This window comes from Macrotis lagotis, chromosome 1 (genome assembly GCF_037893015.1).
Source record: "Macrotis lagotis isolate mMagLag1 chromosome 1, bilby.v1.9.chrom.fasta, whole genome shotgun sequence".
In the NCBI taxonomy this organism is placed as follows: Eukaryota; Metazoa; Chordata; class Mammalia; order Peramelemorphia; family Peramelidae; genus Macrotis; species Macrotis lagotis.
The window spans coordinates 215269937-215294452 of record NC_133658.1 but is presented as its reverse complement, the minus strand read 5'-3'; the positions used below and the strand labels follow the sequence as shown (position 1 = coordinate 215294452).

The 24516-nt window shown below is 35.5% G+C and overlaps 1 long non-coding RNA gene and 1 other non-coding gene across 3 annotated transcripts in view; one reads left to right on the top strand and one right to left on the bottom strand.

Moving 5' to 3' along the window:
- Positions 1 to 24516, bottom strand: part of LOC141504543 (uncharacterized) — a 291677-nt gene that overhangs the window by 212140 nt on the left and 55021 nt on the right. For both annotated transcript variants that reach the window (XR_012473409.1, XR_012473408.1), the window contains exon 2: positions 10419 to 10504. This is a non-coding gene — a long non-coding RNA (uncharacterized LOC141504543). The remainder of the gene's footprint in view (positions 1 to 10418; positions 10505 to 24516) is intronic.
- Positions 12714 to 12820, top strand: LOC141510456 (U6 spliceosomal RNA). The gene has a single exon (XR_012474944.1). It is a non-coding gene; the product is annotated as a U6 spliceosomal RNA (small nuclear RNA).

The following is a 24516-nucleotide window of genomic DNA, read 5'->3' as shown; positions in this document are numbered from 1 at the left end:
CTTCCTGCCAAAGACAGAACACTGGGAGTGGATGACGGCTGCTCCTTCTTACACCGGTGCCGCTCTGACTAACGGACTTAATGCAGACCACATGCCGGCCTCAGGATTTTGCCAATAGCCACTTAGATTTCTCATTCCAGTTCTTGTGCCTGCTTTGCCTTAGAATTTTCCTGTGTACAGAGCTCCCTCTGAAGTCCAGGCCTTAGACCTCAAGGGATGATGGAACCAGGTGGAAGCCACCTGGGCTTTCAAAAAATCACAGAGAGAAAGAACCTTCAAGTTCAAGTGCAAGCCTTCTGTCTGACCCTGTTTTCTGTGTCATTGTGAGTAAATCATTTAATCATTCAGAGTACCAAGCAGCTGAAAAAGACCACAAGTTATGAATGAGTTTTCTGATCTCAGTAGTGGTGGGAATTTTTAGATGTATTCTGATAAAACACCAGTACATGTATTGTTCATATATAGAAATAGATGTGTATCTATCTATATATAAAATATATACATAAATATATACCTATATGTATGTACATCTAATCACATGGATACATCATTTGTGTGTATGTATTTTGACCTACAGGTGTGCATGTCTCCATCAATGTATTTATCTATCTATTCATCCATCCATCCATCCATCCATCCTTCTGTCCAGCTATCTATCCATCCATCTATTCATCATTCATCATCTATCTATCAATCTGTCTTTCTAATTGTCTGTCTGTCTGTCTATCAGTCTATCTATTTACATGCTTAGTAAGCATAAAATATGCACCAAACACTGTGTCAGACTCTGGGGACAAAAAAAAGGCAAAAATTAAAATGATTTCCCCTTACAGATATGTGTGTGTATGATTGGCCACATAGATTTCGTCAGTGTGAGCTTCCCAATATAAAAATATCTACTCCCAATGTGATTGACGACTCACTTGTAAATTGTCATATTAATTGCTTGGGAGCAGAGAGAGAAGATAAATTATTTAGTCATATCAATAATATATTATATATGCCAGAAATAGAATTAAAACTTTAGCTTCTGAGACTCCAAGGCCAGCTCTTTAACCATCGTATCCCACTTCCACTAAAATGTTTATCCTTAACAAACGCTCTCTGTGCTTCCTTCACTCTCTGACTCTGTCTCTCATATCTATCTAAAACTAATATGTATATATGTATATATATATATATATATATATATGATTGGAATAAAAAAATGATAAACATGAGGGATATTAAAAAAAACTCTCTTCCTATTACATTACTCCTTTTCTTTCCTAGGTTAGATTTCTAGTTCTTTTAAAATTTTCCTTCTGGATATGATCTGATCGTCAAATTCGCTTTCTGGCTCATGGTGAATGAACCCTGTTCTAACAACTGGTACATGAGTTCTTTAGTCATTTAGTTCATAAATGAGCACAGAAGAGTGGCCATGTGGCTAGAAAATGATCTATTCAACAGTCAAGGGTTCTCAAATTGTTACTTAATTTCTGTTTCCTGCTCCACACACCCTGATAATGTGACTGTTTTAAATACCATACTAAGGTATTGTAGATTTTTAGATTTTTATTTCCTAAGACCCTTCTGTTTTTGTGCTTTTTAAAAATTTTACAGTGGCAAGTGGCATCCTTGACTACTTGGTAGTACTGAATCTTTTAAATTAATTTATTCTATCAGTTCATGTGAAATATCATTAATATATGTTAACCCATTTGACTTGGTAGGGGTAAAATCACCTCTGGAGTCACAGGACTTAGTTTGAGATCTCAGTTCTTGAATAAGGGCTAGAGAAGAATTAGTGTCACTTTGTGTATTTTAGTTATATAGAGTTAGATTTTGGCTTCAAATAGCTAAAATCTTCTTAGCATGTGTCTTGGAAAAATAAAATTGAGGGCTATCAGGGGTTTTTAGTTCCTTTTTTTACCAGATGTTTTCAAACAGGTTGGATAATCATTTATCAGAGATTCTGTATAGTATATTCTTCCTCAAATAGCAGTCAGGCTAGGTAACCTCAGAAGTTCTTTCCCAAATTTATAATTCTTCAACTTTAGGATACTGTTGGTTATTCAGTGAAAATTGAAAAGGATCGTCCATACCTGATTGTCAATGCCTAATTCAAACTGCCTTTTAAAGTGGAAGAAATGGGTTCAGAGAAGGGTAATGACTTGCTCATAGTCACATGTCACTGAAAAACTGCATCAAATGTTCTTGGAACATTCCTTGGAAGGAACTCCAAAGGACATTCAATCCAAACCATGCCTAAGGTGGAACCCCCCCTGAGGCATCTTTCATAAATAGGTGCCCAGATTCAGCTTGAGGATGTCTAATCAATATTCTTTGATAGTAGGTGACAGAGTTCTATTTCGAAAACAAATCCTCAAATACTAGATCTAGTGTTGTTTATGTCACATGATTTATGACTTGCATGACCTAGGTCAAGGTACGTTATACCCCTGAGCCTCAGTTTCCTTATTTATAAAATGGGAAAATTATTAATAATAATAGCTACTTCATTTGTTGTGGTAATAGACATCAAATGGAATGAAGGGTAAAACATTTTGTAATTCCAAAATGAATTTAAAATGTTAGTTATTCTTGCAATGGAAAACACCATCCATATTTACAGAAGGATCTATGGAGTTTAAATGCGACCAGAAATTGCTATCCTCGATTTTTAAAATTTGTCTCAAGTATGATGTTTTTCTCTCCATTTTTTCTCCACTTTGATTTATACATGATTTATACATGAATCTATGTTTAGCATGATTATATATGTGTGGCCCATGTTGGATTGTTTTCTGTCAGGGAAGGGGGGGAAGGAACAGAGGGAGGAAGGAAGAAAAATATAAAACTCAAATCCTTGCAAAAAATGATGTTTGAAAATTACCTTATCATGTATTTGGAAAAATAAATTACTAAAATGTTTAACTTTACATGTCCATCATTATTGTTCTTGTTAAGAAAATAAATCATTAACTATTAATAAAATAATTCAAATAATTTTGCAAGTACATGTATCACTATTGGTACAAAAAGTAATTTTAAGCAGGGTTGACAACTCCTATATGGTGTGATTTTATGAGCTATCTCCCTGTGTTCCAGAAATCAACTCATAAACCTGTTAAGGCATTGTCCTGTCCTTTTGGTGTTCATTTACTCCTACCATTTTAAATCACACTTGTGTACTGGGTTGGTATTGCTATCATCTCTAACTGACTGTTAGAAATCATATTCTTCTCTTTGCCTTAGTCTCTTCCTTTTAGCCCTAGACTGGTCATTATTAGTGTGTTAATTTTAATTTTAAATTAGCTGAGAAGGGGAAAATTTAAGTTGGAGCTGACTAATTCCTCAATCTTTCAGAAATATTTATTACAAATTATGGAGCATTCAAATTGAACTCATAATTTAATGTGAACAAGTCACTTAGAGCCATTGATCCTCAGTTTCCTCATCTGTAAAATGGATTCTTAGCTCTCTTCTAACTCTACATCTATGGCATGGTGAAATAATGAAATGTCAGATGAGTATTAATTGAAGAAATTGAAGATGTTGGGTAGCTAAGTAGTGCAATGGATAAAGCACTGGCTCCGGAGTCAGGAGTACCTGAGTCCAAATCTGGCCTCAGACACTTAATAATTGCCTAGCTGTGTGACCTTGGACAAGTCACTTAACCTCATTGCCTTAGATAAAATAAAAAAAGAAAAACTGAAGATGCTTAGGGTGGAAAAGAAAAGACTTTGAGAGCACATTGTAGCTAAAGTGCTTGTCAGACTATTTGTGAAAAAAAAAAGGATTAGATATGCTCTTCTTGGCCCCAGAGGACAGAACAAGCAACAGTGACCTTCTATTTCAATTATTTGAAAAGAGGCAGATTTTAGCTTGATGTGAGGAAAAACATAAGCAAAACTTCTGAATAATTAAAGTTATCCAAGATTTCAGGGAGTAGTCTTGGGCTATAAAGAATTTACCATCACTAGACTTTAAAAGATATTTGTGTATGTTTGTGTGTGTACACATACATGAATATATGACTGTAGAATGTATGTGTATAAAATATATGCATGTGCACTTAAACATATGACTATATATGTATATCGGTAATAGGGTGTGTGTGTGTGTGTGTGTGTGTGTGTGTGTGTGTGTATACATGTAAAATACAAAGATGTCTTACTGATACCAAGACCAGACCTCTAGCCACTGCATCACCAAGCACAAAATGAAGCATCTTAGAACATATTTAGATAAATAAATATAAACATTCCTCTAAATACACAACTCTATTCGGTTAGGTGGCACATACAGTATCAGGCCTGAAATCATGAAGATCTGAGTTCAAATTTGACCTCAGATTCTTATTAGCTGTTTGACCCTGGGCAAATCACTTAACCCTGTTTGCCTTAAGTTTCCTCATCTGTGCAATGAGCTGGAGAAAGAAATGGCAAACCCCACCAATACCTTTGCCAAGAAAACTCAACAAAGGGTCATGAAAAGAAAGTTATGATTGAAATGACTAAACTTAAGTAGACATTCATTCATATAAACAAATTTGTTTATTTATTATCTGAAGCTGATATAGAAAACTTCCAGTGTAGAAAGCTTCTACCATTCTTGCTCTTTAATTTAAAGTCTCAGAGATTGCCTTAAATCACCGAGAATTTAAATGACTTGCCAAAGTCATACAGCCAATGTGTGTCAGGGAAAGTCTTGAATTCAGGTCTTACTGACTCCCAGACTGGCAATTCATCTATTAAAATAGGTCATAGAAGATGCCTGGTAATGTCAGGGGGATTCCTACTCATGAATTAGTTAGACTAGCTTGTCTCTAACATTCTTTCCAATTCAGTTTCTGCAATAAGCAAACTCTGGCTTTTCTTTGAAAGCTACGGATGTTGCTCTTTTAAAAAGATATAAATGTATACTCTCAGAAATATTTTAGACAGAAGTAGAGAATGCTAAACCATTTGATTACTCATGCAAAACATTTAAGGTCCTCTCATTTAAAATAATATATTTTTGAATGACTCAGTATGCTCTTTGGTTGAACAAAAACACACCACACATGTTGTTTTCCTAACTTTCCTGGATGTGATAACAAATCGTGGGAGCAGGAGGATGGTACTGAGTGGGTGCCTGGGATATGGAAGGGGGACAGAGTGCTTATGCAGAGTCATTTTGTGTTGAACCTACAATTAGGTAAAGGCATCCTACTGGGGCAGATTTTACTTTTAAAGGACATCCAGCATCAACATTCAAAATAGGGAAACTCTCATTCCTGAAGCCCCTCCAAAAGAAGAGAGCTAAGGTTAAAAGATGAAGCCATTTATTAATTCATTTTTGAATTCTCATGAAAGTCTTTCTCTGGTTCGCTATGATGGTATGGTGATTTCTCCTGGTACTCCTGACTCCAAGGCTGGAAGAATGGAAACTTCTTGAAGTCAGGAACTGTTTATGATTTGTCATTTTGATCCCCTTTGCAATTGTGCCTGGCACAGGGCAAAAACTTAAAAAAAATGATTATTGAATTAAATCAAGTCCCCAAAGACTCTCCAAGATAGCTAAACTGAAAAGACTTTCTATATAGTTTCAGTGATAGATCACATGCCTGTCTTTTGATGGCTACTCTACTAAGTGAGAATAGGATCCTTATCTGAAAGATGGCCACTAGGAAACTATTCATAACCCCATCTCTCCCAGTTATATATATCACTTTACCAACCTCTCCCCAATCTCTCTCTCTCTCTCTCTCTCTCTCTCTCTCTCTCTCTCTCTCTCTCTCACTCTCTCTGTCTCTCTGTCTCTCCCTCTCTCTCTGTCTCTCTCTCTCTGACTCTATCTCTGTTTCTGTCTCTCTCTAAATATATATACACACATATATGTATATATACATATGTGTATACACACACACACACACACACACACATATACATCTGTATCTATGTTCTTCTTGGCCCCTGAAGACAGAAAAAGGAACAGTGACCTTCTATTTCAACAATTATTTGAAAAGAGGCAAATTTTAGCTTGATGTGAGGAAAAACATAAGCAAAACTTCTCTCTCTGTATATATATATATATATACACATATATATGTATATATATGTATATATACACATAAATGTGTCTGTATATGTATATACATGTATATCTGTATGTATTTATGATTATGTTCTGTATTAGTCAGATTGAAGGTGCCCTCACTCAATTTTTTTTCCTTGGAGATTTCTGTCTCTGGATATTAATATTCCCAAGAATCTGAGCTTTTTGTCTATCATAAATTCATTCATTCTGTTCAGGACCTCCTTGCCTGTGTGTTAGGACTCCTACCAAAAAATGGGTTTCTGGAAAGGCCTGGCTTCTGATTCTTCTCAATGACTCAAGAACTGGAGTTTCATAAAAGTTTTGAAAACAAAGAAACTCAGGAGTAGATTAGAAATTAAGGACAGATCACAGAAATATATCAAAGTTTCTGACAGATGTCCCCAAAGAGTTGTAAAAGGCTTAGCATAGAGAAGATGCTTTAAAAATGCCTGTTAAGTTGAATTATTTCTGCAAAAATGTCTTGTCTCAGACCCAGGTCAGAGAACAGAACTTGACTTGGCAATAAAGGGGTAAAAGTATAACTGAAATTCTTAATCAAGAGTTTGTTATCAGTAGGATAATTAAGGAATTGTTTTCATTCCCAAAGGTTTCTCATAATTAGATACAAATAGTAGCTTTTAGAGGCAAACTGTGACATAGGTCTTCTAATCCTATTATTTATCTTCTCTCCCTGTCATTCATGGTGAAAATGAAACCTTGGTAACTCCTCCCACATTGATTAAGAATTTTGAGTCTAACAATGAACTCCTATTGAAATTTGAATATCAAGGTTAAATATGGGAGCAAAATGATAGAGAGAGAAGGGACCCTAGAGGTTGTTCAATGACTTCCCTCCTTCCCCTTCACATTGATATATAAATATTCTTTATTACATACCTTAAAAGTGACTCCCCAACCTCTCTGCAATCCTACAGTGAAGGGAGACAACCATTCCACAAATGATCCCATTCCATCCTGTCTTCTATCCTCTCATGTTTTGTTTTTGGTTTTTGTTTTTTTTTAGATTTTTTTTTGCAAGGCAAATGGGGTTAAGTGGCTTGCCCAAGGCCACACAGCTAGGTAATTATTAAGTGTCTGAGACCAGATTTGAACCCAGGTACTCCTGACTCCAAGGCTGGTGCTTTATCCACTACGCCACCTAGCTGCCCTATCCTCTCATATTTTGGAAGACTCATTCCACCTCTAAAAATCTGATTCTATTTTAAAAGAGTTTATTATCTTTTATTAAAGTATATCATGACAATTTTTATGACAGATTTACTTTCATAATATTATTTGGTCCAGCTTGCAACTTGAAGTATTTGCTAGGGACTCACCTGTCCAGCTCTTAATTTCCAATCATCAAAAGAAAAGTCTAAGGTAGGAGATGAAAAAAAGTGTTGATGATTCCACATAAAGGACTCACTTATCCATATTTTTCCTGTCCTTAAATTGTCTGCACTCTCCTTTTTTTAAAAAAAGTCTTAATTTTTGATCTCATTTAGGATTATTGCAATCTTCAAGATTATAATCAGAAAGGTATTTGTGATGAAGGAATCAAACTCCTATATTTGGGAAATTATATTTCTTTGAATTTGGCTTGAAATTTTTTCCTCTCAGAATTATGATAAACAGATCATGTAGAATTAGAACTGGAATGAAACTTGGAGGTTATTGTTAGCATCACTTCATAGAACTGAAATTTGGAAAGATTGATGATTTACTTGCTCAAAATGTATAGCAGATAGCACATCTATCACTTGAATCCAGGATCTCTGACTTATAATCCATATTCTTTCTACTGTCTTCCTCAATCAGTTTAAACTTGCTGGACTCTACAGATGGAACCTTCTAGACAAGACAGGATAAGATAATATTTGTATTTATCTTGTATATAGTTTACCAGACAATCAAGATACACATGACTATTGGAAGGATGAACCATTTCTCTCATATACACTTTGGGGGGGGTAATCTACAAGATGGGAAATTAAAAGTACATAATTATTTGAATGATTTATGGTTTCGTTTGATGCTAAAAATGCCTACATTAAGAAAGTACACAACCATTACTTTAACCCCAAAATGATGATGAGCTATTTCTCTGAATTTATATATTTTGAGTCTCAGAATGGCAGATATACAGTTGACACAGTCTCTAAGAACTTGTGATACTTTCTACTAATGTGATGATGAATGATCAGTGTATTTTAGACCCTCATAGAAATTATAAATGTATATTTCAATTTTGTAGCATAAATATATTTACATAGATAAATAAACATGTATGCATAAATGAATATACATTACATATATATAGTATGTGTGTATATATGTAGACTTCATATATCTCTATAGACACAAAGGGATGCTTATAGTTACATGTATAAATATGTATAACATACATATGCCTGGTAATCTGAGCCTATTCTGGCATTAAAGTCACCCAGAAATATGAGTTTATCCTCTTTTGGTACATTGATGATAAATATTTCCAGGTCTTCATAAAATTTTCCTTTAGCTTCATCAGTGTTCTTCATGGTGGAAGCATAAGCACTGATGATGGTGACATGGTAGCATGGAAGTAGCTATCTCATTGTCATGAACCTGTCATTCATTCCTTTTGGTATATATTCAAGAATGTTGACTAGATTAATTTTGATTGCAAAACCCACCCCAGCTTCACAGTGTTCCCTTTCACTGTGACCACTCCAGACTTCAGTGTAACCAGCTCTGACTTCAGTAAACTGACCTTCATTTGCCAGTCTTTTTTCACTCAGGGCTGCTATTTGGTTACCATACCTGCTGAGTTCTCTCACAAGAGCTGTTTGTTTTTCAGGTCTGTTGAATCTTCTGTTGTCTATGAATGTGCCCACATTCCATGCAACAATGGTGAGTAGAATCTTCTTTGAAGAAGTTTTTGTGGGTTTTTTTGGGGTATTGACCACATTATGGGATTCTCCTCCTGCCACTGTCATTGGACCAGGGTTGGGTAAACAGACAATTTTCAGGGCACTTTTTCTAGTCCTTTCCTCACATCAGGAGGTGAGAAGTGAGATCCTTAAAAGGGTGCTCAGTCACCCAGGGGGCTGCTGAATCCCACTACTGCTTTCAGTGGAGAAATGACTTTATGGCCTGGGCCACCTCTGTGCAGGGATGTGACTACAGCTCCCAGTGTATCTACACCTGTTGCTTCATCATTTGCCTGTCACCACAGGACTTTGAGGAATGGTAAAGTATGGTTGGAGTCTTTTGATGCCTATGTAATTTGGATATAAGTGAGGCAGAGCTGCACAAAATCATCCACCTCACTCTCTCTTTCAAAGTCATCATGATACAACATAGCAAGAGAGAGTCAAGACAACCAGTGATCACTCTAGATGCAGTGGATGACCTTGGCCCCTTTGATGTCTAAACAAGCTCCAAACACTCCACAGTATCTACTTCAGATGGCTTCATGGCTGTTGGAACAAAGTATTCTAATCCACCTATTCTACCAGTGGAAGACTTCACATACTTAGGATAGACACCTCCCCACTGCTCATCAAAGAATTTGAGACTCCCTCAGTTACTCTCAACCTAGTTTAACCTGCCTTCAGAAATGGTTTACAAGAGTGTGGCCACTGTGTGTGCACTGTTCTTCTTGGAGCCATAGGTGAGAGTAACTCAGGTGGGCATAAAATGTGGAAGGCAGCCCTGAAGAGGGCTCAGCAGCCTTCACACCAAGGTAATAGTCTTCCAAATTGATATGATGTTTGTTGCCCAGCAACTCCAGGAAAAATGCCAGGAACAGAACAGAGGTCTATATATATAATATTTGTAGATCTGACCAATATTGTCAGTTGTGAAGTTTTATGGAAAATTATGTCAAAATTTGGTTACTCGGAGATGCTCATATATATTATTCATCAAAGCATGATTGCTCAGGCTCTGAATAGTGGAAGATGCTCGAGATTTCCCATTCAATGGAGTGAAACAAGGATGTATCCTTGCTTCCATGCTTTTTAGCATGATGTTTTCAGCCATGTTATCATAAGCCCTTAGTGAGGATGAACATGGCCTCAAGGGTCAGCTACCATTATTGATGGAAAATTCTGCAACTTGAAACAAACCAAGACTAAAGTGGAGGCCCGAGTGTTGATGCAAGATTTTCTGTTTGCAGATGATTGTACACTCATTGCAGCTTCTGAAGCTGAGATGCAACAAAGTATGGATCTATTCTCTCTGCTGCTTGTGCTAATTTTGGTCTAACAATTAACACCAAGAAAACACAAGTGTTCCATCTTCTATATGTGGAACCATCAATTATAGAAAATGAAAAAGTTTTCAGTACTGTGGACAAGTTCACTTACCTTGGTAGTGTCCTTTACAGGGATATACACATTGACAATGAGGTTGACATATACATTGCCAGAGCTAGCTCAGTATTTGGGAGGCTCTGAAAGAAAGTACAGGAGAGAAGACGTATTAGACTGACTACAAAATCTATGTCTATCTTGGCTATGCTAGATTTTCTGAAAATACCACTGGAATACAAGGGTTGTCCTTTAAAATCTCTCACTATTGTTTTGTGACCATCCCACCCATTTTCAATCATGCATTCATTTGGTAATATTACTCTCTATAGTTCACCTTTATAGATCCTAACTTATAAAGTTTTTTAATCTAATATGCCATCAAGATATCTCTTGACAAGACCTTACACTTTCTTCAGGGTCTTCTAGAAGATATTACAGTAAGATCATTCAGATTTTATACAGTTTAACTGCCAACGTTCTATGCTCTAAATTATAGAATTCTGTGATGGAATATTTTCCTACTAAAAGTGATAATGGTTCTAAATAAAAAAGGCAAACTTTGAGGATCAATAAGTAGACTTGTGGATGAGTCAAAATCATACAAAAAGCAAAAAAAATATTATATCCTGTCCTCAGGGATAGCCTTAAGTGTATATAGTAAAGGAAATTGCCTATATGAGCCATTTCAAGAAGTCTAGGAGGTGCCTCCTTTTAGCTGCCCAAATAAATATCATTCCACTTTATGCCTGACTTTCTATTGTGTTTATTTTGTCCTATAGGGTTATGAATTTAATTACTATGAATATACATCTTCCTGGGAAGAAACTTCCTTTAATTCAGTTCCCATTCATTTTAATATATTATACCTCAATGAGTTTCATATGTTTTCCTCTTGGTACTAATAATAGCTCAGATTAATAAAATACATGCAGGTTTACAAAGTATCTTCCTTACAACAGCTTTTTAAAATTTAGGTCATACAAATATTATCAAACCCATATTATAGATGATGAAACTGAAGCTCATAGAGGTTATTAAATGATGTCTCCATTTTCATACCATCAGAGGCAAAACTGAAAACCATGATTTGTGAATCCTGATCTAATGAAATCTTTACTACACTATACTGGAAGGAAAATTATAAGAACCCAGCAGTCACCCGAATAAATGGATAGGGTGCCAGTGAAGGAAGAAAAGGAGGATAATTGGATCATGGGATTTTTTTTTGCTATAAAAGATCCTTTTCTGGTCTCATTTTACTAATCAAGACACTAAGACCCAGAAAAGGGAAATTATAACTATGTTCCCCCATGATTACCTAGCTAACTAGTTACGACTATTACTACTAATGGATAGAGTGCTGAACCTGTGGTCAGAAAGATTTGATTTCAAATATGATCAGACACTAAGTAGAAGTTAATAATGAAGTTCCTTGAGCCCTGACTGATTCAGTTTCCTCACCAATAAATTGCTAGTGATAATATCACCTGAAATGGATTGTCATGTTGGTGAATGAGATGATATTTGTAAAGAATATCACAAAAGCATCAAATAAATTCAAGCTATTTTAAATTTTGTTAGGTTTTTATAGGGGCATAAATAGATCTGGAAATCTATTCTTCTCTGCTTTGCTCTAAATCTAAAGATATTTTTTATGAAAATTGACTACAAGAATGAAAACTCTAAATATAAATATATATTTATATGTACTTAAATCTTGACACATCATTGTTATATATACTTGCAACAATGTAGATCACAATGTCTATGTAACTAACTACATTACCCATATTATAAAAATAAAAATCTTATCCACATATGTATGTTTATATATATATATCTATATATATTCCATAAGTTTACCAAAGGGAAGTGTACTCTTCCCATGTTACCTAGTAAGTTCTTCTCAGTAAATACTAAGGACTTGAGTCTGTTTTTCTTGAGACCATGATAGAGACAAAAAATGGATACAATATGACTTGAGACACTTAATTGGTTCACTTTGCAAACGAAATATCTTCAAGGAGACTAGTCAGAATAAAGCATGCAATCTGTGTCCAGAAAAATAGGTGGTTGTGGTATAGGTTATTATGGTGTAACCTTCTTAGCACTGTGCTCTGTCCCACTATAAATTTTGGCTGTTTCAACTTGTTAACTTGTGGCAGGACTCACTCATCATTTAGTCACTGAGATTCTATTTTCCTCTTTTAGCTTTAAAGGCCTAAATGACTTTATATGACTGAGAAATTCCTGGATGTTTTTCTTGCATGAAGAATTAAGCATAGTTTAGGAAGCTCTTTTTCTATTTGTTCTCTTAAAATATTCTGAATTTAGTAACTATCAACAAAAGTGCTTTCAGTGGTAGTACATAAACTAAAATTGGAATGGTACAGAGAAGATCAGCATGGCCCCCATGCAAGGATGACACACAAATTTATGAAGTATTTGGTATTTTTGAAGACAGATCTTCATGAAAATAAAATACAATGAAATTTTGAAAAGCATCAACAAAAACACATAACCAAATAAAGAGATAAGGAAAAGGCATGCACACATGAAACTACAAATTCCTTCTTTTTATATTTTTGTAAGCATATATATTTGATTGAATGGAAACAACAATTTGTCTTCATGTCCTTTTTTGAACTCTTTTTATTTTTCATTTTTTTTATTTAGTTAATGCTATGGTTATAATCTTAACCAATTTTCAGCAATTGTCTTGATATTCTGACCAGATGTCTAGGAGATTTTAGTCCTTACATCTCTACAGTGTCCACCTCAGTTCTCTACTGTACTAATTGGTGAGTGTCCTGCCTGTCCTATTATTTAGGTTATCAAAGACATGCTTTATGAATTCACTTCTTTCTCCCTGACCATATACTGTACAGCATACATGTGTTTTTGCCTCCTCTATTCCTTCATCTAATTCTTCTTCAAAATCTTTTATTGACTTATTTTATTTTTACATAATCATAGTCATCTTCAGTATCCCTTTCTCTCTCTTTCCCATAGAACTATCCTACATAATGTAAAGTAACTTTGAAGGGAAAAAAATTAGCACAACTGATAGATATATTGAAAAAAATCCAAAAATATGTACTATGTATAATAATTGTGGACTTTGTACCTCCATGAAACATTGATTGAGATGTCTGTAGTAGCTTTTTATTAGTCATGCTTTACATTTATGATTTTGTTATATTGACTTTTGATTTTCTTTGTCTGCAGTTATTTTTCTACTTACATTGTAGAAGTTATTATAGATAATATATTTACCTGAAAATTTTTTTTCTACTTTATTAAATACTGATTTTTTGAATTCTATTGTTTCTGATTCTCCTTCCTCATATATTCCATTGATCTATATTGCTATTTGTTAATGAATACCAGATGATTTTTATGATTCCAGTTTTATAATGCATGATTTGAGTGTGGGAAGTACTAAGTCGTCTTTACTGCTACTTCTATTCTTCATATGCATTGATATCCTAGACCTATTGTTTGTCCAAATGAATTTTCTTATTATGTTATGAAGTTTTATAAAGTATCCCATAATAACTTGATTGCCAGAGCATTAAAGTGTGTTGATAGCATTGTTATTTTTAGTATATTGACATGGTCATACTATAAATACTAAATATTCTCTGGCTGTTTGAATTTTTCTTTATTTCCTTAAGGAGCACTTTGCAGTTGAATCTATTCATGTCTTTTATGTAAATGCAAATTAAGATAACCCTGTGGTATCACCTCATACCTATCAGATTGGCTAAAATGACAAGAAAGGAAAATGATCAATGTTGGAAAGATTATGAGAGGATTGAAATATTAATGCATTGTTGTTGGAGTTGTGAACAGGTCCAACAATTCTGGAGAGCAATACAGAACTATGCCCAAAGAGCAAAATAATATTGCCCCAGCAATTCCAATTCTATGTTTATATTCAGAAGAAATCATTAAAATGGGGAAAAGTCCCATATGTTCCAAAATATTCATGGCAACTCTTTTTTTGTAGTGGCAAAGAACTGGAAATTGAGGGGATGTCCATCAATTATGGAATGGTTAAACAAGTTATGTTATATGGATATTATGGAGTAACCATTGTTCTACAAGAAACCATAAATGGCTTTAGAGAAGCATGGAAGGAATTATAGAATCTCATGCTGAGTGAAGGGATCAGAAGCAAGAGAACAATATACACAATTATCAACAACATTGTGAGATGAACAACCTTGATGGAAGCAGCTCCTCTCAGCAGTTCAGAAAGCTAGGACAACTATATTAGACCAGATATAGATAATGCTATCCCCATCCAGAGAGAGAGAAAAACAAAACAAAACAAACAAAAAAATTCTCCAGAATCTGATGAACACTACATTCACTTTTTAAAAAGTATCTCATGGGGGTGGCTAGATGGCACAGTGGATAGAACACGGGTCCTGGAGTCAGGAGTACCTGAGTTCAAATCTAACCTCAGGCACTTAATAATGACCTAGCTATGTGGCCTTGTGCAAGCCATTTAACCCCACTGCCTTGCAAAAAAAAAAAACCCCTTAAAAAAAAGAAATGTTTATTTAATTCTTCCTGTCTTTTTTCACTTAACCAAGATTTTTCCTTTCCTCCCCCCCCCCATTTAATCTATCTACTTCATTAGTCTCATTTACAGGGATAATATCTCTTACTCTGGTCATTATCCATGTTCTCTTTCTCACTGCTTTAGACTAATTCTGGTTCCCTATATTTATTTAAATCCTATCTGTTAAATACATTCTTCAAGGAATAAAATTTGAGTAAATATCCATTTTGGACTTTCCCCTCTAGGCAATATCTATCATTACTGGACGAAGCTTGTCCTGATGATTCCCCTTTTCAATTTTGTCTCACTTTGCAAACAGGGCCTATTCCTTCAAATGACATCTAGGTTACTTCCCCATGGTAGAAGCCCTCTCCCTAATATCTCTAATGATGCAGCCCACTACTGATCTATACATTCCTCCTTGTTATCTTCTTTACCTATTTGCCATAAAATGTTCTCCTCCGGACCATGCTTTTCCTCTCCCAATACTCCACTTGTCCCCAGGAGATACAACTTCCCCACTTCTGTGGTAGGAAAAATAATCTTTGCAAGCACTAAATATTCCAAATCCAGAACAAGATTCTCATGTCCTTTCACAGATGTTATTCTTCACTTACAGGAGTGTTTATCGATGGAACTTTATTACCACCAAAGCAAGACCTTCTTTTTGTTCTCTCTTTTCCATACTCTCTCCCCTGTAGATATTTTTTCTTCCTGATAATTCATGAGAGTTATTTTCCATTCACTGGTAGCTCTAGACACATCATACTCATCTCTCTATCACTAGATCCCTTCCTTCTTTCATATACATTCTCATTTTGTTATATAGTTCCTTTTTCCTACCATAATAAAATATTAACTTACCTGTAAATGTGATGTTATGAGTTCATCATACCCTGGTCAGTCTCTTTATTACTACCTTCATATGACTTCTTTTGTATGTTTAGAAATAAATCTCATTGATTTTTCTGTTGTCATTTTTTTGCTATTACTGTCCTTGTTTTAATTTCTGTTTCATAGAATGTTTGAAAATAAAATAATCTCTTTAGGTATGATTTTCTTTTAGATTTTTTCAAGGCAATGGGGTTAAGTGGCTTGCCCAATGCCACACAGCTAAGTAATTATTAAGTGCCTGAGGCTGAATTTGAACTCAGGTACTCCTGACTCCAGGGCTGGTGCTCTATCCACTGCACCACCTAACTGCCCCAGGTATGATCTTTTTTAAAGAATCTTTTAAATGCTTCTTTATTGTTGAATATTCATCTTTTTCATTTATTTTTAAGATCATGTTTGCCAGATAGGTCACCCAGAGTTCCACCTTGAGCTTCATTGCTCTTAGCTCATTCTCTCTCTCTCTCTTTTGTGCTTTGTTTTATTTGGGGGAAGAATAGTCTTGTTTTATTTCAATTCTCCTTTGTTTGAAGGTCTTTCTCCTAATCACAGAATTTTTTGTTTCAAGATTGATTTGCTACCATTACCTAAAGTATATCTCGGAGAATGTATCATTTTTTAAAGTGATCCATAAACTCTTTCAATTTTTGGTTTATTTTCTATATTCAGAAGTTCTGGGAGATTTTCTTGCATTTTTTTTAGTTTTTTTTTTTTTTTTTTTTTGTAAGGCAATGGGGTTAAGTGGCTTGGCGAAGGCCACACAGCTAGTAATTATTAAGTGTCTGAGGCTGGATTTGAACTCAGGTACTCCTGACTCCAGGCCTGGTGCTCTATCCACTGAGATACCTAGACACCCCTTGCATTATTTCTTGAATTATGGTGGTCAGTGTTTTGATTTGTCATGTTCTGGGAGCCCTATAAACCTCAAATTGTCTTTATGTAGCCTAACTGAAATGAGAATGTTTTGATTTGTTATGATAAAGAGCATATTTTTCTTTTAATTTGTTGATTTTTTCTGCTTCTATTTTTCTTGATTGTCCTTAACTTGTGTGTATTCCTAATCAACTGTTCTCTCTTTTGTTTCTTTAATAAATCTTTCCAATCACTGATTCAAGTTTTTCTATTTAGCTGATTATTTTTGCAGTACATGTCATAAATTCAGCTGCCATTATTCTCATTTCTCTATTAATGCACAGAAAAAGCATATTGTGATTCTATATCCTCAAATTCCCAAGTATCTTGTGTCTCATCAAATGTTGGATCATTTTTCTTTTCTTGGAATTTTAAAATTCATAAATGCCTGACTTTGTTTATTAAATCTGGAGGCTATATTTATTTCTGCTTTTAATATTTTCCTGTTAATTTATCTGCTTATGTTCAAAGTCTTTGAACTTTCTTTTTTTCTGAGATGTTGTTTGACCAGGCACCATAAAGCCTCCTTCTACTCTCTATTTCCAATTTTAGAGCCATGAACAAATTGGGGGAAAAATATAAAAAAATACCCACAACATTAAAAAGTCTTATCTTTTATGCAATATTCCACATTCATATTCTTCTACTTTTGTAACACAACTGTGTTAAAAGGAGGTCTTTGTATGTCTCTCCTTTATAATCAAGCTTTGCCATTATTTTGGCAGAAGTCAGCTTTATTTTGTTTTCTTATTCCCATATATCATGGCTTGGTTTATTTTATGTTGGTTCTCATATATCTTCCTATATATCTCTCTATACTCACTCTATTGATCATTTCTAACATTAAGATAATATTGTATTACATTCATGGACAATTACTTGGTTAGCCAAATTTTAATTTGCTGATTATCTATTTTTTTTACAAGATGCTTATTACCACAGAAAGTAATGTCATGAATACTTTAGTGAACTGGAACTTTCTTTTTATTATTGGTATTCGTTAAATATATGTCCAATGTTGGTATGTTGGTAATCAAAGAATATAGAACTTTTTTTTAGGTTTTTGCAAGGCAAACAGGGTTAAGTGGCTTGCCCAAGGCTACACAGCTAGGTAATTATTAAGTGTCTGAGACCAGATTTGAACCCAGGTACTCCTGACTCTAGGGCTGGTGCTTTATCCACTATGCCACCTAGCCATCCCAGAATATAGAAATTTGAATTATTTCCTTATCATAACTCTAAATGACTTTTCACAATTGTTAAACCAATTCACATCTCCAATAACAATACATTCACATGCTTATGCATCTAAAAATCATTCAATATTGATAATTCAAGTCTTTTGACATCTTTTCCAATTTATTGTGGATGAAGTGAAGGCTTGCAGTTGGTTTCATTTGCCCTTTCTTATCAATGATTGGGACTAAAATTTTAAAGGAATATTAATAGTTTGCCATTTTTTAAAGAATTCGTAGTTTTGGTCATTTTATTTATGTCATTTAATGTGATGTCTTTGCACCTTTTTAAAATGAACAATTCTTTAGTAACAATCTATTGTTTATTAATAAGTAAAATTAATAATATTCCTTTTTTTAAGGTTTTTTTGCAAGGCAAATGGGGTTAAGTGGCTTGCCCAAGGCCACACAGCTAGGTAATTATTAAGTGTCTGAGGCCATATTTGAAGTCAGATACTCCTGACTCCAGGGCCGGTGATCTATTCACTATGCCACCTAGCCACCCCAAATTAATAATATTCTTCAATAATTCTGATTTTAATTCAATTTTATTATTTCTAATTTTTAATTTTAGTGTATATTTTTGTTATTATTTAGTTAAAATTTTTATATTATTTCAAATGTTCTTTTTCCTTCATTTTTATTAAATTCACCTCTAATTTTGATTGTTTCATGATGTTTTTATTAATGAAGCATTAATATGTTCATATTTTAGTTTTTTTCTCCCTTCAAATTCAATTAATAATTTTCATTTTTTTCTTCCTTCCTCGCATAAACCTTTAGAGATATAAAGTTGCTTTTAAATATGTTTCTTCTTCTTCCCTACTACTGTTAAGGACACTCCATCCTCTGAATAAACAAAGCTCACAATTTAGGGGTCATTCTTACTCTTTCTCTCACCCCTTGCCTACTTTATCAGTTACCAAGTGCTATTGATTCTACCTTCTTAAGATCAATTGTATATATTCCACCTTTTTTCCCACTGACATGACTTATCACAGGCCCTTATCCATATCCTGTTTTATTGCACTTTCATTGACTATTATGCTGGGACCTACATGATTATTGGGACTTTAACCTTGCTACTTCCCATTCTGCAAGGGATGTGCATCCCTGCTAATCCCCATTGTGTTGAATAACTTTTCTGGATCCCATCCAGAACTCCCTGAAGTTTCCTCACACTTAATGTATTCCCCAAACTTTGACAGGTTAAATCTTGATATTTTTCTTCAAATTTTTTTTTAAAAAATATGATTTGTCATTTTATTAATTGGCCCATTTTTGAAATTCCTATTTTTGGTGCTGATTTTTAAAATGAAAAAAAGAAACTATTAAAGATTAACAAAATTCTTCTCTGCCATAGTCTTCCATATTCTCTTTTATATTGTAATAGCTCACAGGTCCCTATCTGGGTATCCTATTTCATCCTGTTTTATCTATATAAGTTCATATAAGGGAAGGACTATCTTTCTTTGTATTAAGTGTTTTGTATTCAGCACTTAATAGAGTAAGTTCATATATAGTAAGCATTAAACAATAAATGCTCCTACCTTCCGGTCAATATATTTACCTCACCTCTCTCCACATTCCATTCCAAGCCTGTCATTTATTCAGGAGCCTAAATGATCTTTCCAAAACATATGTCCGTGGGGCGGAGCCAAGATGAAGACAAGAAGGGATCCAGTCTTAGGAGCTCTCTGATAAAATTCATCAGCTAAGGATTATAACTAAACTTTCGAGGGACAGAACCCACAAAGGGACCCAGTGAGGCAGCTCTCCTACTCAAGGTAACCTGGAAAAGAGCAGAAAGGCTCTGCTCCCCGGGATCAGAGAGGCGGCCTGCCAGAGAGGTGGCCAGCCAGAGCCAAAGAACTTCAGCCTCCCGGAGGCAGCCCCAGGGCACTGAGAGTCTCAGCTCACAGCAGCGGGGGAGTCTCCTGAGCTGCACCCCAAGGAGCACTGGGCACAAAGTGGGGGAACAGTGGGGGGACCACTGCCAGAGCTAGCACATGGAGCCCAGCCCTCGGGGCACAAAGAGAGCAGCTTGGACTTTCTGCAGCCCAGAGCTGGAAACAAAAGCAGGGAGAGCCCATAAGCAGGAGCCCCCAGGGCATGAGCCCATTGAGCTGAGGGAGGGTAGTGAAGAGAGACTGCAGAGCTCTGTCCTCTGCCCCTGGAACAGGATACTGGGGCTCTGACCACATTCAGATCCTGATCACACTCTAGCCCCCCCCCCCCCCCATAGAACAACAGCCCTCCCCACCTCAGCCCCATGGCAGAAGGAGGTGCTTATGGTCATTCACAGACCAGGAGGGAGGACAGAGCCTCACACACTGAGACCCTTGTGGGAGTGTCCCAAGAGCTCAGGAAGCACTCGCAAACCAGGACCAGGCTGGAAAAATGAGCAAGCAGAGAAAGAAAAGGAAGAATATTCAGAAATATTTTGCAAATGAGCCCAAGAAGGACCAAAATACTCAGTCTGAAGATGAGGAAGCACAAGCTCCTGCATCTAAAGACTCCAAGAAAAATAGAAATTGGGCTCAGGCTATGACAGAGCTCAAAAAAGACTTTGAAAATCAAATGAGGGAGTTGGAAGAAAAACTGGGAAAAGAAAGGAGAGAGATGCAGGAAAAACATGAAAATGAAGTCAGCAGCTTAGTCAAGGAAATCCAAAAAAATGCTGAAGAAAATAGCATGCTAAAAACCAGCTTAGGTCAAATGGATAAAACAGGTCAAAAAGTTATTGAGGAGAAGAATGCTTTAAAAAGCAAAATTGGCCAGATGGAAAAAGAGATAAGAAAACTCTCTGAGGAGAAAACATCCTTCAGACAAAGAATAGAATTCAGGGAGATTGATGAATTTACCAGAAATCATGAATCAATACTTCAAAACAAAAAAAAATGAAAAATTAGAAGAAAATGTGAAATATCTCATTGAAAAAACAACTGATATAGAAAACAGACTTAGGAAAGATAATGTGAAAATTATTGGAATACCTGAAATTCATGATCAGGAAAAGAGCATTGACATCATTTTCAAAGAATTACTACAGGAAAATTGCCCTGATATTCTAGAAGCAGAGGGCAAAATAGAAATGGAGAGAATCCACCGATCCCCCGCCCCAGAAAGAGATCCCAAAAAACCAACCCCCAGAATATTATAGCCAAGTTCCAGAACTCCCAAGTCAAAGAGAAAATATTACAAGCAGCCAGAAGGGCACAGTTCAAATATCGTGTAGCTGCAGTCAGGATCACACAGGACTTAGCAGCAGCTACATTGGAAGCTCATAGGGCTTGGAATACAATATACCAGAAGGCAAAAGAGCTTAGAATGAAGCCAAGAATGAACTACCCAGCAAGGCTGAATGTCCTCTTCCAGGGAAAAAGATGGACTTTCAATGAACCTGGGGAATTTCAAAGGTTCCTTTTGGAATGGCCAGAGCTGAACAGAAGGTTTGATCTTCAGATACAGGACTCAGGTGAAGCATGGAGAATGGAGGAGAGGTGGGGAATATGAGGGACTTAATGAGGATGAACTGCATGTATTCCTGCATAGAAAAATGACTGATAATACTCATATGAACCTTATCAGTTAATAGAGCAGATAGAGTGAACTTTTATAGTTAAAACACAGGAGAAAGCTGAATTTGAAGATAAAATATGGTGTAAAAACGGAATCAATAGGAAAAAAGGGCAATGGAATGGGAGAAAGAAAAAGGAGAAGGGGAATAGTCCAAGATATTTCACATAAGATTTTTTTTATTACAATGAGTTATTGCAATGAATGGAAGTGGGGAGGCAAGGGGGAATGAGGGAAACTTTGCTCTCATCAGAGATGGCTAGGAGGGGAAACAGCATATATACTCAATGGGGTATAGACATCTGGAGTAAGAAGGAGCGGGGAGCAGGGGGAAAGGGTGGGGATGTGAATAAAGGAGGAGAGGATGGACCATGGGGGGAGAGTGGTCAGATATAACACATTTTCTTTCTTACTTCTTGCAAGGGGCTGGGATTGGAAGGACTGCCCAGGACCACAGGGCCAGGTGGATTCTGGGCCTAAGGGGTGGTATGGGGGCTCAGGGCTTCTTGGCCTCAGGACCAGGGATCTGTATGCTGAGCCAGTCAACGACCCTACAGCAGAGTCAGAGTGAAAGGAGAGAGAAAATAAGAATACATAGTAGTGGAGAAATACGAAAGGAGGGAGTTGTGATCAGCAATGGCAAGGGTGGAAAAATATGGAAATAACTTTTGTGATGGACTTATCATAAACAATGAGATCCACCCATGACAGAGTTGTTGGTGTTGGAACAAAGACTCAAGCAAATTTTTTGTTATGATTATTTGGGGGAGGGTGCAGGGCAAGTGGGGCTGGATGGCCTGCCTGGGGCCACATAGCGGGGTGATCTTTGGGTGTCTGGGGTCGGATTTGGACCCAGGTCCTCTTGGCTCAAGGACCAATGCTCTGTCTGCCACCCAGCCACCCCTACTATTATTACTATTTTAGTTTATTTTGGGTCTTTTTTTTCTTTTGTTTGGTTTTTGCAGGGCAGTGGGGATCGGGTGGCTTGCACATCACACAGCTGGCTGATTTTTGGGTTTACTAGGCTGGATATGGACTCGGGTGCTCATGGCTCCAGGGCTGGTGCTTCGTCCATTGCGCCACCTGTCCATACCTACAATTATTACTATTATTTTTTTATTTTAATTTTTTTCTCTCCCCTTTACTTTTTTCTCCCAAGCAAGTCTATCTATATTCATGGGGGAGGAGGGGTATTTTGTTTACTTTTAAACAAGAATATTTTATTAATGTAAAAAAACATTTGTACAAAATGAGAATAAAAAATAAATTTAAAAAAATTAAAAAAACATGTCAGCTTTTTCAAAGACACATACACACACACACACACACACACACACATACATACCACTTTCTACCTATTTATCTGTGTGTTCATAGAATTTAAGTGACTTATTTCTGGTCACATGCCTAAAAGTGTAAAAATACAACTAATTTTTGAGCTCCAGGCAGATGTGCCTATACCTTTCTTCAGTTAAAAGGTTCATTCAGTGCAGAAAATATATGTTTTTAGGGTTCCACCCTAACAGGGCCTTCTTGGATCCTGATAACTATGGTTAGATTCTTTTTTTTCTTCTGAATGCTGACTTTCTACCACCCCCAATCTAGATTCTAGAGAGAATTACTTACAACTTAGGTTTGGCTCATTTTATATTCTCACTCAGAGGGATTAGAAAACTTTTCAATGTCCAATGCAGAGTGTTTATGGGGTGATTTTTATTTCCTCTGTGCAAAAGAAATGATTAAGACATGAAAGAATCAAAAAGTCATGTAGACAAATATTTAGACCTGAAGTGACAATTTAAAACTACTATTCTACTGTCCTACAAAATTGATTTTTAAAATATCAAAAAATGAGAGATTTTGCTAGATCTTTGTGTTCTAATTCATACTGAATTCTGTACCATCCAAAAAACTTTCTCAAGGTTAATGTTTTCTGGCAAACCACAACTGGGACTGTGCACTCTTCCTTTTCCTGTATAATTCTTCCCTCATAATGTGATATAATCTATTCCTGAACATAATAAAACTCTCTATTGTCCTTTGAGTGAATAAAATTTTTAGCTCTTCTAAAACTTTGGTATGTTATGCCCTGTATGCATTCAACATCATTGGGAGAAAATTAGGAAGAGAGTCTGAAAATTATGTAAGTACACCTTTATGATTAGGGAAAAAAAAAGTTTTGTTTGGGTTTTCCACAAGAAAAAAGTTCAAATCATTAAGTCCTAGTCAATTAAGGACATACTTGTGATATCAAAAGATTATAATATCAAAAAGGTGCTGTCCTAACAAGCAAGTGAATTGGATTTGAGAGAGGGGTGCTGGGCTAAGCCACCGGTCTCATTTTCTACTCCAGAGCCTTCTGGGTCTATTGGTCAGATATAAATCAGGATGGCTGGAGATGGCCATGGATTCAGTGTTAAGTGACTTGCACAAGGCAACATATCTAGTAAATGTCAAGTGTCTAAAGTTGGATTTGGACTCAGGTCCTCCTGACTCCATGGCCAATGCTCTATCCACTGAACCACCTAGCTACACATATGTATGTGCATGTGAACATATGTTCATATTTATGATAGATAGAAACACATATCTATTTGTAAATGTATTATGTATGTGTATAGATATCTGTATCTATATAATTCTCTTTAATATATTCACACATATAATATAGATATGCAAATATAGGTATTTATGTTTATAAATATAATTAGATTATTTCCCCTGTTTGTGTGTGTGTGTGTGTGTGTGTGTGTGTGTGTGTATATATATATATATATATATATATATATATATATATATATATATATATATATATCTGGAGTATTTGAAAATGTACTATATATATTATATATAATATATATAATATACATAATATATAATATACTAAATATATAATATATACAATAAATAATATAAATATATACAATATATACAATAAATAATATAAATATATTCATACATA